This window comes from Pseudorasbora parva, chromosome 18 (genome assembly GCF_024679245.1).
Source record: "Pseudorasbora parva isolate DD20220531a chromosome 18, ASM2467924v1, whole genome shotgun sequence".
Lineage (NCBI taxonomy): Eukaryota > Metazoa > Chordata > Actinopteri > Cypriniformes > Gobionidae > Pseudorasbora > Pseudorasbora parva.
The window spans coordinates 34,496,488-34,510,252 of NC_090189.1; positions in this window are offsets into that span (position 1 = coordinate 34,496,488).

A 13,765-nucleotide genomic window follows, 5' to 3' on the forward strand; every position below is an offset into this window, starting at 1 on the left:
ATTCACAGAGTTTTATGGGAAGTTTGACTGTACTTTTCTCCAAAACTATACAGTAATATGACTTGTAAATAAATAAAGTAATAATCAGGGTCACTCTAAACAAATATAAAATGACTGAATGCGCAAACCTATGAAGGAAAGAGTTTAATGAATTGTTGAAAATTGGACTGTAAGTGCTTTAATGAATTTGGGGGCAAATTTGACTGTACTTTTCTCCAAAACTATAGAGTAAAATGACTTGTACATAAATACAGTAATAGTCAGGGTGACTCTAAACAAATATCAAATGACAGAATGAGCAAACCTATAAAGTAAAGATTTTTATGAATTTTTGACAGTTGAACAGTGTAAGTGCTAGATGAATTTTGGGGCGAGTTTGACTGTACTTTTCTCCAAAACTATACAGTAAAATGACTTATAAATAAATACAGTAATAGTCAGGGTCACTCTGAACAAATTTAAAATGATGGAATGAGCAAATCTATAAAGGCAATATTTTTATGATTTTTTGAAAATTGGACTGTAAGTCCTTAAATGGTTTTGGGGGTATGTTTGACTGTACTTTTCTTCAAAACTATACAGTAAAATGACTTGTAAATAAATACAGTAAAAGTCAGGGTCACTCTGAACAAATTTCAAATGACGGAATGAGCAAACCTATAAAGGAAAGATTTTTATGAATTTTTGACAATTGAACAGTGTAAGTGCTAGAAGAATTTAGGGGCAAGTTTGACTGTACTTTTCTCCAAAAATATACAGTAAAATTACTTGTAAATAAATACAGTAATAGTCAGGGTCACTCTGAAAAAAATTCAAATGACGGAATTAGCAAACCTATAAAGGAATTATTTTTATGCTTTTTTGAAAATTGGACAGTGTTTGAATTCAATTTGATTTTTGGGGTGAGTTTGACTGTACTTTTCTCCAAAACTATACAGTAAAATGACTTGTAAATAAATACAATAATAGTCAGCGTAACTCTGAACAAATATCAAATGAGAGAATGAGCAAACCTATAAAGGAAAGATTTTTATGAATTTTTGACAATTGAACATTGTAAGTGCTAGAAGAATTTTGGGGCGAATTTGACTGTATTTTCTCCCAAAACATACAGTAAAGTGACTTGTAAAAAAATACAGTAGTAGTCAGGGTCACTCTAAACAAATATCAAATGACAGAATGAGCAAACCTATAAAGTAAAGATTTTTATGAATTTTTGACAATTGAACAGTGTAAGTGCTAGAAAAATTTTGGGGCGAGTTTGACTGTACTTTTCTCCAAAACTATACAGTAAAATGACTGGTAAATAAATACAGTAATAGTCAAGTTCAATCTGAACAAATATCAAAGGATGGAATGAACAAACCTATTAAGGAAAGATTTTTATGAATTTTTGAAAATTGGACAGTAAAAACTATACAGTAAAATGACTCGTAAATAAATACAGTAATAGTCAGGGTCACTCCAAACAAATATCAAATGACAGAATGAGCAAAACTATAAAGGAAAGATTTTTATGAATTTTTGACAATTGGGCGGTAAGTTCTTGAATTAATTTTGAGGAGAGTTTGACTGTTTTTTTTCTCCAAAACTATACAGCAAAATGACTGGTACATAAATACAGTAATAGTCAGGGTCACTCTAAACAAATATCAAATGACAGAATGAGCAAACCTATAAAGGAAAGATTTTTATGAATTTTTGAAAATTGGACTGTAAGTGCTTGAATTAATTTTGGGTCAAATTTGACTGATTTTTTCTCCAAAACTATACAGTAAAATGACTTTAAAAGAAAAACAGTAATAGTCAGGGTCACTCTGAACAAATTTCAAATGATGGAATGAGTAAATCTATAAAGGCAATATTTTTATGCTTTTTTGAAAAATGGACAGTGTTTAAATTCAAGTTGATTTTAGGGCAAGTTTGATTGTACTTTTCTCTAAAACTATACAGTAAAATGACTCGTAAATAAATACAATAATAGTCAGTGTCACTTTGAACAAATATCAAATGACAGAATGAACAAACCTAAAAAGGAAAGATTTTTATGAATTGTTGAAAATTGAACTGTAAGTGCTTGAATTAATTTTGGGGAGAGTTTGACTGCACTTTTCTCTAAAACTATACTGTAAAATGACTTGTAAAGAAATGCAGTAATAGTCAGGGTCACTCCAAACAAATATCAAATGACAGAATGAGCAAACCTATGATTTTTTGAAAATTAGACAGTGCAAGTGCTTGAATGAATTTATGGGCAAATTTGACTGTAATTAAAAAACTTTGGGAATTTTGGGGCGAATTTGACTGTATTTTCTCCCAAAATATACAGTAAAGTGACTTGTAAATAAATACAGTAATATTCAGGGTAACTCTAAACAGATATCAAATGACAGAATGAGCAAACCTATAAAGGAAAGATTTTTATAAAATGTTGAAAATTGGTCAGTGCAAGTACTTGAATGAATTTTGGGGCCAAATTTGACTGTACTTTTATCCAAAACTATACAGTAAGATTACTTGTACATAAATACAGTAATAGTCAGGGTCACTTTGAACAAATATCAAATGACAGAATGAACAAACCTAAAAAGGAAATATTTTTATGAATTTTTGAAAATTGGACTGCAAGTGCTTTAATGAATTTTAGGGCAAATTTGACTCTATTTTTCTCTAAAACTATACAGTAAAATGACTTGCAAAATAAATACAGTAATAGTCAGGGTCACTCTGAACAAACATCAAATGACACAATGAGCAAATCTATGAAGTAAAATTGTTTATGAATTTAAGAAAAATGGGACAGTGTGTTTGAATAGATTGAGCAAACCTATAAAATATTTTTTTTTATGAATTTTTGAAAATTCGACAGTGTACGTGTTTGAATAGACTGATTTTTTTGCGGTTTGACTGTACTTTCCTCCAATAATATACAGTAAAATGACTTGTACATAAATACAGTAATTGTCAGTGTCACTCTGAACAAATATCAAATGACAGAATGAGCAAACCTATAAAGGAAATATTTTTATGAATTTTTGAAAATTCGACAGTGTAAGTGTTTGAATATACTGAATTTTTGCAGTTTCACTGTACTTTTCTCAGAAACTATACAGTAAAATGACTTGTACATAAATACAGTAATAGCCAGGGTAACTCTGAACAAAACACCAATGACAGAATGAGCAAACCTATAAAGGAAATACTTTTATGAATTTTTGAAAATTGGACTGTAAGTGCTTTAATGAATTTTGGGGTGAGTTTGATTGAACTTTTCTCCAAAAATATACAGTAAAATGACTTGTAAATAAATACATTAATAGTCAGGGTCACGCTGAACAAATATCAAATGACAGAATGAGCAATCCTACAAAGGAAATATTTGTATGAATTTTTGAAAATTCATAAAATTGGCCAAAAATGTATTCAAAATTTCACACTTGAACTAATGATGAATCTTTTACCATATATAGAAAGTTCAAGTTCATAGGATCCAGGGTCAGAAGTTTTGTTTTTAATAAAAAGTATTTTGTTGTTGTTGAAAAGTCAACATTATGTTAATTTTTCATTATTAGTCTATTTGTATGCATAGAAACCTCAAGTTCATAGACTGTTTGGAAAAAAATAAGTTCAAAGCTCATCCTTGAACTACTGATGAAATATAAGGAGTCTATTGTTTAAGTAAAGAAAGTTCAAGTTCATAGGATCCAGGGTCAGATTTTTTTTTCCTCAAAAAAAGTCATCCTTCAACTACTGATGGAATCTATTCGTTACAAGAATCTATACGTTATAGAAAGTTCAAGTTTAAATACTCTTATGCAAAAAATAAGTTCAAAAGTTCATCCTTGAACTACAGAATCTATTAGTATATATAGAAAGTTAAAGTTCAAATACTCTGATTTCATTGGTATGCATAGAAAGTTCAAGTTCACAGAATCCAGGGTCAGATTTTTTTTTTTCAAAAAGTCTTGTTTGAACTTCTGAAGGAACACCATAAAAAATACTCTTAGCAAAAATAAGTTCAACAGTTCATCCTTGAACTACTTATGAAACAAGGAATCTAGAAAGTTCAAGTTTATAGAATCAAGGGTCAGATTTTTTTTTTCAAAATAATCCTCAATCATCCTTGAACTACTTGAGAAAGTATAAGGAGTCTATTGTATGCATTGAAAGTTCCAGTTCATAGAATCTAGGGTCAGAATATTTTATTTTTCACAAAAAGTCATCCTTGAACTACTGATGAAACATTAGGAGTCTATTGGCATGCATAGAAAGTTCAAGTTCATATATTCCAGTGTCAGAAAAAATAGTTCAAAAAGTCATGTTTGAACTTCTGAGGAAACACCATAAGTATGTATAGAAAGTTGAATCTATGTATAGAAAGTTCAAGTTCATAGACTCTTTGGCAAAAAATAAGTTCAAAAGTTCATCCTTGAACTACTGATGAAATATAAGGAGTCTATTGGTATGCATAGAAAGTTCAAGTTCATAGATTCCACAGTGATAAAAAAATAGTTCAAAAAGTCATGTTTGAACTTCTGAAGAAACACCATAAAGTCATTTGTATGTTTGTACATTTTAAGTTGACAGACTGCTTGGCCAAATATGTATTCAAAAAATGTCACTTGAACTACTGATGAATCTATTACTATGTATAGAAAGTTCAAGTTCATAGACTCTTTGGCAAAAAATAAGTTCAAAAGATCATCCTTGGACTACAGAATATATTAGAAAGTTCTAAAGTTCAATATCAAAGACTCTGGTAAAAAAAAAAAGTTCAAAAGTTTGTCCTTGATGTACTTATGAAACAATAAGAAGGAATCTATTAGTATGAAGAGAAAGTTTAAGTTCATAAAATCCAGGTTTAGAATTTTTCTTCAAAAAGTCACATTTGGACTTTTGATGAAACATCAGAAAGTCATAAGTTACTGATGAAACATCCAAAGTATATACATGTATATAAATTCTGTATAAAAATGTAAAGACTCTTAGTCTAGTAATATTCGAAATTTCCTTCTTGAAAAGCGATTGAAGAAGTCTGTGAGTCTCAGCTTTAACATTCTAAACATTCATACATTCATATATTACATTAGCAAAAAAAGGTTCCATATTTAACTACTGAACATATTTCTGGCCATTTAATATCAGAGAATATTTTGTAAAAACAAACAAACAAAACCTTCTGTGGATTCGTATTTGGTCAGAAATATATCCTCTTGGTCAAATATGGATTTCTTTCGAGGGCAATGCATATAAGAACTCGTTGTAGATTGAAGGGATTTGTGCTTTTGCATTGCATTGCATAAAAAAACTCGCGGTACATCGACGAGACAGTACCTTTGCATAGCATAGAAAGCGTTGTGGATTTAAGAATTAGCGCTTTTCCATTGCATATAATATTTCGCTGTGCAAGTGAAGAGATTAGTGCCTTCGCATTGCATTGCACTGCATACGAAAAAAACTCGTGCATTTTTCTTGCATTGCATACAAAAACCTTTTGTACATTGAATAAATTAGTGGTTTTGCATTGCATTGAAGTTGCTGTGCACTGAGAGAAAGTGTTTTTGACATTTGAATACGGAAAATACGGAAAAACTTGTGCAATAAGATTAGTTATTCTGCATTGCATTGCATGCAAAAAAAAACTTGTGCAAAGAAGAGATTATTGCTTTTGCATTGCATTGCATAGCAAACTTATTGCATAGATCTCGTGCAATGAAAGATATTAGCGCTATTTTATAAGAATATAAGAATATAAGAAATCGCGGTGCAATGAAGAGATAAGTGCATTGCATACGAAAAAACTCGTGCATAGAAGACTTTTGAATGCATTGCATACAAAAACCTTTTGTGCATTCAAGACACTGGTGGTTTCAATGTATTGCATTTAAGTCGCTGTGCACTGAGAGTAAGTGTTTTGCATTGCATTGAATACGGAAAAACGTGTGCAATAGATTAGTTAATCTGCAGTTGCATTGCATGCAAAAAAAACTTGTGCAATGAAGAGATTATTGCTTTTGCATTGCATTGCATAAAAAACTCATTGCATAGATCTCGTGCAATGAAGATATTAGCGCTTTTGCTTTGCATATAAGAATTCGCAGTGCAATAAAGAGATAAGTGCTTTTGCATTGCATTGCATTGCATACGAAGAACCTCGTGCATAGAAGACTTTTGCATGAATTGCATAGAAAAACCTTTTGTGCATTCAAGAAATTAGTGGCGTATAATGCATCGCATTTAAGTCGATGTGCACTGAAAGTGTTTTGCATTGCATTGAATACGGAAATACTTGTGCAATAAGAGTAGTAATTCTGCATTGCATTGCATGCAAAAAAACTTGTGCAATGAGGAGGTTATTGCTTTTGCATTGCATTGCATAATAAACTCATTGCATAGATCTCGTGCAATGAAGATATTAGTGCTTTTGCTTTGCATATAAGAATTCGCGGTGCAATAAGAGATGTGCTTTTGCATTGCATTTCATTGCATACAAAAAAACTCGTGCATAGAAGACTTTTGGATGCATTGCATACAAAAACCTTTTGTGCAATCAAGAAATTAGTGGTTTCTAATGTATTGCATTTAAGTCGCTGTGTACTGAGAGTTTTTGCATTGCATTCAATACGGAAAAACGTATTGCATTTAAGTCGCTGTGTACTGAGAGTTTTTGCATTGCATTGAATACGGAAAACTTGAGCAATAACATTAGTTATTCTGCATTGCATTGCATGCAAAAAACTTGTGCAATGGGGAGATTATTGCTTTTACATTGCATTGCATTGCATAAAAAACTCGTTGCATAGATCTCGTGCAATGAAGATATTAGCGCTTTTGCTTTGCATAAAGAATTCGCGGTGCAAGAAGAGATACGTGCTTTTGCATTGCATTGCATTGCATACGAAAAAAACTCGTGCTTAGAAGACTTTTGCATGCATTGCATACAAAAACCTTTAGTGCATTCAAGAAACCTTTAGTGCATTCAAGAAATTAGTGGCGTATAATGCATTGCATTTAAGTCGCTGTGCACTGAAAGTGTTTTTGCATTGCATTGAATACGGAAAAACTTGTGCAATAGATTAGTTATCCTGCATTGCATTGCATGCAAAAAAACTTGTGCAATGAAGAGATTATTGCTTTTGCATTGCATTGCATACGAAAAAACTCGTGCATAGAAGACTTTTGCATGCATTGCATAGAAAAACCTTTTGTGCATTCAAGAAATTAGTGGCGTATAATGCATTGCATTGGTCACTGTGCACTGAAAATGTTTTTGCATTGCATTGAATACTGAAAAACTTGTGCAATAAGATTAGTTATCCTGCAAAAAAACTTGTGCAATGAAGAGATTATTGCTTTTGCTTTGCATAAAAGAATTTGCGGTGCAATAAAAAGATAAGTGCTTTTGCATTTCATTAAATTGCATACGAAAAAACTCGTGCATAGAAGACTTTTGCATGCATTGCACTTTTGTATGCATTGCATACAAAAACCTTTTGTGCATTCAAGAAATTAGTGGATTATTGCTTTTGCATTGCATTGCATTGCATTGCATAAAAAACTCATTGCATAGATCTCGTGCAATGAAGATATTAGCGCTTTTGCTTTGCATATAAGAATTCGCGGTGCAATAAAGAGATGTGTTTTTGCATTGCATTGAATCCGAAAAAACTCGTGCATAGAAGACTTTTGCATGCATTGCATACAAAAACCTTTTGTGCATTCAAGAAACTAGTGTTTTCTAATGTATTGCATTTAAGTCGCTGTGCACTGAGAGTAAGTATTATTGCATTGCATTGAATACGGAAAAACTTTTGCAATAAGAGTAGTTATTCTGCATTGCATTGCATGCAAAAAAACTTGTGCAATGAGGAGGTTATTGCTTTTGCATTGCATTGCATAATAAACTCATAGATCTCGTGCAATGAAGATATTAGCGCTTTTGCTTTGCATAAAGAATTCGCGGTGCAATGAAGAGATACGTGCTTTTGCATTGCATTGCATTGCATACAAAAAAACTTGTGCATAGAAGACTTTTGTATGCATTGCATACAAAAACCTTTTGTGCATTCAAGAAATTAGTGGATTATTGCTTTTGCATTGCATTGCATTGCATAAAAAACTCATTGCATAGATCTCGTGCAATGAAGATATTAGCGCTTTTGCTTTGCATAAAGAATTCGCGGTGCAAGAAGAGATACGTGCTTTTGCATTGCATTGCATTGCATACGAAAAAAACTCGTGCTTAGAAGACTTTTGCATGCATTGCATACAAAAACCTTTTGTGCATTCAAGAAACCTTTAGTGCATTCAAGAAAAAAGTGGCGTATAATGCATTGCATTGAAGTCGCTGTGCACTGAAAGTGTTTTTGCATTGCATTGAATACTGAAAAACTTGTGCAATAAGATTAGTTATCCTGCAAAAAAACTTGTGCAATGAAGAGATTATAGCTTTTGCATTGCATTGGATTGCATTATAAACTCATTGCATAGATCTCGTGCAATGATGATATTAGCGCTTTTGCTTTGCATGTAAGAATTCGCGGTGCAACAAAGAGATACGTGCTTTTGCATTGCATTGCATTGCATACGAAAAAACTCGTGCATAGAAGACTTTGCATGCATTGCATAGAAAAACCTTTTGTGCATTCAAGAAATTTGGGGCGTATAATGCATTGCATTTAAGTCGCTGTGCACTGAAAGTGTTTTTGCATTGCATTGAATACGGATATACTTGTGCAATAAGATTAGTTATTCTGCATTGCATTGCATGCAAAAAACTTGTGCAATGAGGAGGTTATTGCTTTTGCATTGCATTGCATAAAAAACTCATTGCATAGATCTCGTGCAATGAAGATATTAGCGCTTTTGCTTTGCATATAGTATTCGCGGTGCAATAAAGAGATAAGTGTTTTTGCATTGGATTGCATTGCATACGAAAAAATTCGTGCATAGAAGACTTTTGCATGCATTGCATACAAAAACCTTTTGTGCATTAAAGAAATTAGTGGTTTCTAATGTATTGCATTTGTCGCTGTGCACTGAGAGTAAGTGTTTTTGCATTGCATCGAATACGGAAAAACTTGTGCAATAAGATTAGTTCATCTGCAATGTATTGCATGCAAAAAACTTGTGCAATGAAGAGATTATTGCTTTTGCATTGCATTGCATAATAAACTCATTGCATAGATCTCGTGCAATGAAGATATTTGCGCTTTTGCTTTGCATGTAAGAATTCGCGGTGCAATAAGAGACAAGTGCTTTTGCATTGGATTGCATACGAAAAAACTCGTGCATAGAAGACTTTTGCATGCATTGCATACAAAAACCGCTTGTGCATTCAAGAAACTAGTGGTTTCTAATTTATTGCATTTAAGTCGCTGTGCATTGAAAGTGTTTTTGCATTGCATTGAATACGGAAAAACTTTTGCAATAAGATTAGTTATTCTGCATTGCATTGCATGCAAAAAAACTTGTGCAATGAGGAGGTTATTGCTTTTGCATTGCATTGCATAATAAACTCATTGCATAGATCTCGTGCAATGAAGATATTAGCGCTTTTGCTTTGCATATAAGAATTCGCGGTGCAATAAAGAGATGTGTTTTTGCATTGCATTGAATCCGAAAAAACTCGTGCATAGAAGACTTTTGCATGCATTGCATACAAAAACCTTTTGTGCATTCAAGAAACTAGTGTTTTCTAATGTATTGCATTTAAGTCGCTGTGAACTGAAAGTGTTTTTGCATTGCATTGAATACGGAAAAACTTGTGTAATAAGATTAGTTATCCTGCATTGCATGCAAAAAACTTGTGCAATGAAGAGATTATTGCTTTTGCATTGCATTGCATAATAAATTCATTGCATAGATCTCGTCCAATGAAGATATTAGCGCTTTTGCTTTGCATATAAGAATTCGTGGTGCAATAAAGAGATAAGTGCTTTTGCATTGGATTGCATTGCATATGAAAAAACTCGTGCATAGAAGACTTTTGCATGCATTGCATACAAAAACCGTTTGTGCATTCAAGAAACTAGTGGTTTCTAATTTATTGCATTTAAGTCGCTGTGCACTGAGAGTAAGTGTTTTTGCATTGCATCGAATACGGAAATACTTAATAAGATTAGATTATTAGTGCAATAAGATTAGTTAATCTGCAATGCATAGCATGCAAAAAAAAAAAAAAAAAAAAAAAATGTGCAATGAGATTATTGCTTTTACATTGCATTGCATAAAAAACTAATTGCATAGATCTTGCGCAATTAGATTAGTTATCCTAGTTATCCCGGTGCAATAAAGAGATATTGGCCAAAATGTATTCAAAATTATTTCACACTTGAACTACTGGTGAATTTATTATTCTGTATAGAAAGTTCAAGTTCATAGACTGTTTGGAAAAAAATAAGTTCAAACCTCATTACTGATAAGGAGTCTATTGTTCACAGGATCCAGGTTCAGATTTTTTTTTCTTCAAAAAAAGTCATCCTTCAACTACTGTTGGAATCTATTCGTTATAGGAATCTGTATGTATATAGTTCAAGTTCAAGTTCAAATACTCTTATGCAAAAAATACGTTCAAAAGTTCATCCTTGAACAACAGAATCTATTGTATTGCATTATATTGCTATTCTATATATTCGTTATATATAGAAAGTTCAAGTTCAGAGACTCTTTAAAAAATAAGTTCAAAATTTCATTTTTGAACTACATATGAAACAACAGAAGGAGTCTATGGCTATGCATGGAAAGTTCAAGTTCACAGATTCCAGGCTCAGATTTTTTTTTTTTTTCAAAAAGTCATGTTTGAACTTCTGAAGAAACACCATAAAGCCATAAGTGAGTTTTTACATTTAAAGTTCAAACACTCCTTGGCCAAAAAAAATGTATTCAAAATGTCACACTGGAACTACTAATGAATCTATTACTATATATAGAAATTTCAAGTTCATAGGATCCAGATTCAGATTTTTTTTTTCATCAAAAAAAGTAATCCTTCAACTACTGATGAATCTATTCGTTATAGGAATCTAAACGTATAGAAAGTTCAAGTTCAAATACTCTTATGTAAAAAATAAGTTCAAAAGTTCATCCTTGAACTACGTATGAAACAACAGAAGGAGTCTATTGGTATGCATAGAAAGTTCAAGTTCACAGAATCGAGGCTCAGTGTTTTGTCGTTTTTTTTTTCTTTCAAAAAGTCATGTTTGAACTTCTGAAGAAACACCATAAAAGTCATAAGTCTGTTTATACATTTAAAGTTCGAACACTGCTTGGCCAAAAAATTTATTCAAAATGTCACACTTGAACTACTGATGAATCTATTACTATGTATAGAAAGTTCAAGTTCATAGGATCCAGGGTCAGAATTTTTATTTTTCAAAAAATGTCATCCTTCAACTACTTATGACACAACAGAAGGAATCTATTCGTATATAGAAAGTTCAAGTTCAAATACTCCTAGGCAAAAATAAGTACAAAAGTTCTTCCTTGAACGATGGAATCTATTAGTATATATAGAAAGTTCAAGTTCAAACACTCTGGTAAAAATAAATTCAAAACTTCCTTCTTGAACTACGTATGAAACAACAGAAGGAGTCTATTGGTATGCATAGAAAGTTCAAGTTCACAGAATTCAGGGTCAGATTTTTTTTTTCATAATGTTTGAAGTTTAAACTTCTGAAGAAACACCATAAAAGTCATAAGTCTGTTTATACATTTAAAGTTTAAACACTTCTTGGCCAAAAAATATATTCAAAATTTCACACTGGAACTACTGATGAATCCAATACTATGTATAGAAAGTTCAAGTTCATAGGATCCAGGGTCAGAATTTTTATTTTTCAAATAAAGTCATTCCTGAACACTGATGAAACATTAGAAGTCTAATGGGTATGCATAAAAAAGCTCAAGTTAATAGACTCGTTGTGGAAAAAATAAGTTCAAAGCTCATCCTCGAATTACTGATAAAATATAAGGAGTCTATTGTTATGCATAGAAGATCAAGTTCATAGAATCTAGAGTCAGATTTTTTTCAACAAGTTATATTTGATTTACTGATGACACTTCAGAAAGTATTTAAGTCTATATATATAAATATAAAGTTCAAAGACTATTTGACCAAAAATTTGTTCAAAAGTTTATACTTGAACTACTGATGAAACATGAGGAGTCTATTGGTGACTCTGACTATTACTGTCTTTATTTACAAGTCATTTTACTGTATAGTTTTGTAGAAAAATACAGTCAAACTGCAAAAAATCAGTCTATTCAAACACTTACAATTCAAGTCCAATTTTCAAAAATTCATAAAAATATTTCCTTTATAGGTTTGCTCATTCAGTCATTTGATATTTGATCAGAGTGACCCTGACTATAACTGTATTTATTTACAAGTAATTTTACTGTATAGTTTTGAAGAAAAGTTCAGTCAAACTTACCCCAAAAAACATTTAAGGACTTACATTCCAATTTTCAAAAAATCATAAAAATCTTTCCTTTATAAGTTTGCTTATTCCGTCATTTGATATTTGTTCAGAGTGACCCCGACTATAAGTGTATTTATTTACAAGTAATTTTACTGTATAGTTTTGAAGAAAAGTACAGTCAAACTTACCCCAAAAACCATTTAAGGACTTACAGTCCAATTTTCAAAAAAAAAAACAACATAAAAAACATTCCTTTATAGGTTTGCTTATTCTGTCATTTGATATTTGTTCAAAGTGACTCTGACTATTAGTGTATTTATGTACAAGTCATTTTACTGTATAGTTTTATAGAAAAGTACAAACAAACTCGCCCCTAAACTCTTCTAGCACTTACACTGTCCAACTTTCAAAAAATCATATAAATCTTTCCTTTAAAGGTTTGCTATTGCTGTCATTTGTTATTAGTTCCCAGTGACTCTGACTATTAATGTTTTTATTTACAAGTCATTTTACTCTATAGTTTTGGAGAAAAGTACAGTCAAATTTCCCCCAAATTCTTTCAAGCACTTATACTCCAAATTTCAAAAAATCATAAAATCTTTCCTTTATAAGTTTGCTCATTCTGTCATTTGATATTTGTTCAGAGTGACCCTGACTATTACTGTATTTATTTACAAATAATTTTACTGTATAGTTTTGAAGAAAAGTACAGTCAAACTTACCCCAAAAACCATTTAAGGACTTACAGTCCAATTTTCAAAAAATCATAAAAAACATTCCTTTATAGGTTTGCTTATTCTGTCATTTGATATTTGTACAAAGTGACTCTGAATATTAGTGTATTTATTTACAAGTAATTTTACAGTACAGTTTTGGAGAAAAGTACAGTAAAATGTGCCCCAAAATTCATTAAAGCACTTACAGTCCAATTTTCAACAATTCATAAAACTCTTTCATTTATAGGTTTGCTCATTCTGTCATTTGATTTTTGTTTAAAGTGACCCTGACTATTACTACATTTATTTACAAGTCACTTTACTGTATAGCTTTGGAGAAAAGTACAGTCAAACTCGCCCCAAAATCCTTCTAGGACACACTGTTCAATTGTCAAAAATTCATAAAAATCTTTCCTTTATAGGTTTGCTCATTCTGTCATTTGATATTTGTTCAGAGTGACCCTGACTATTATTGTATTTATTTACAAGTCATTTTACTGTATAGTTTTGGAGAAAAGTACAGTCAAACTTGCCCAAAAATAAAATTGAATTCAAACAGTCCAATTTTCAAAAAGTCATAAAAATATTTTCTTTTTTGGTTTGCTCATTCCATCATTTAAAATTTGT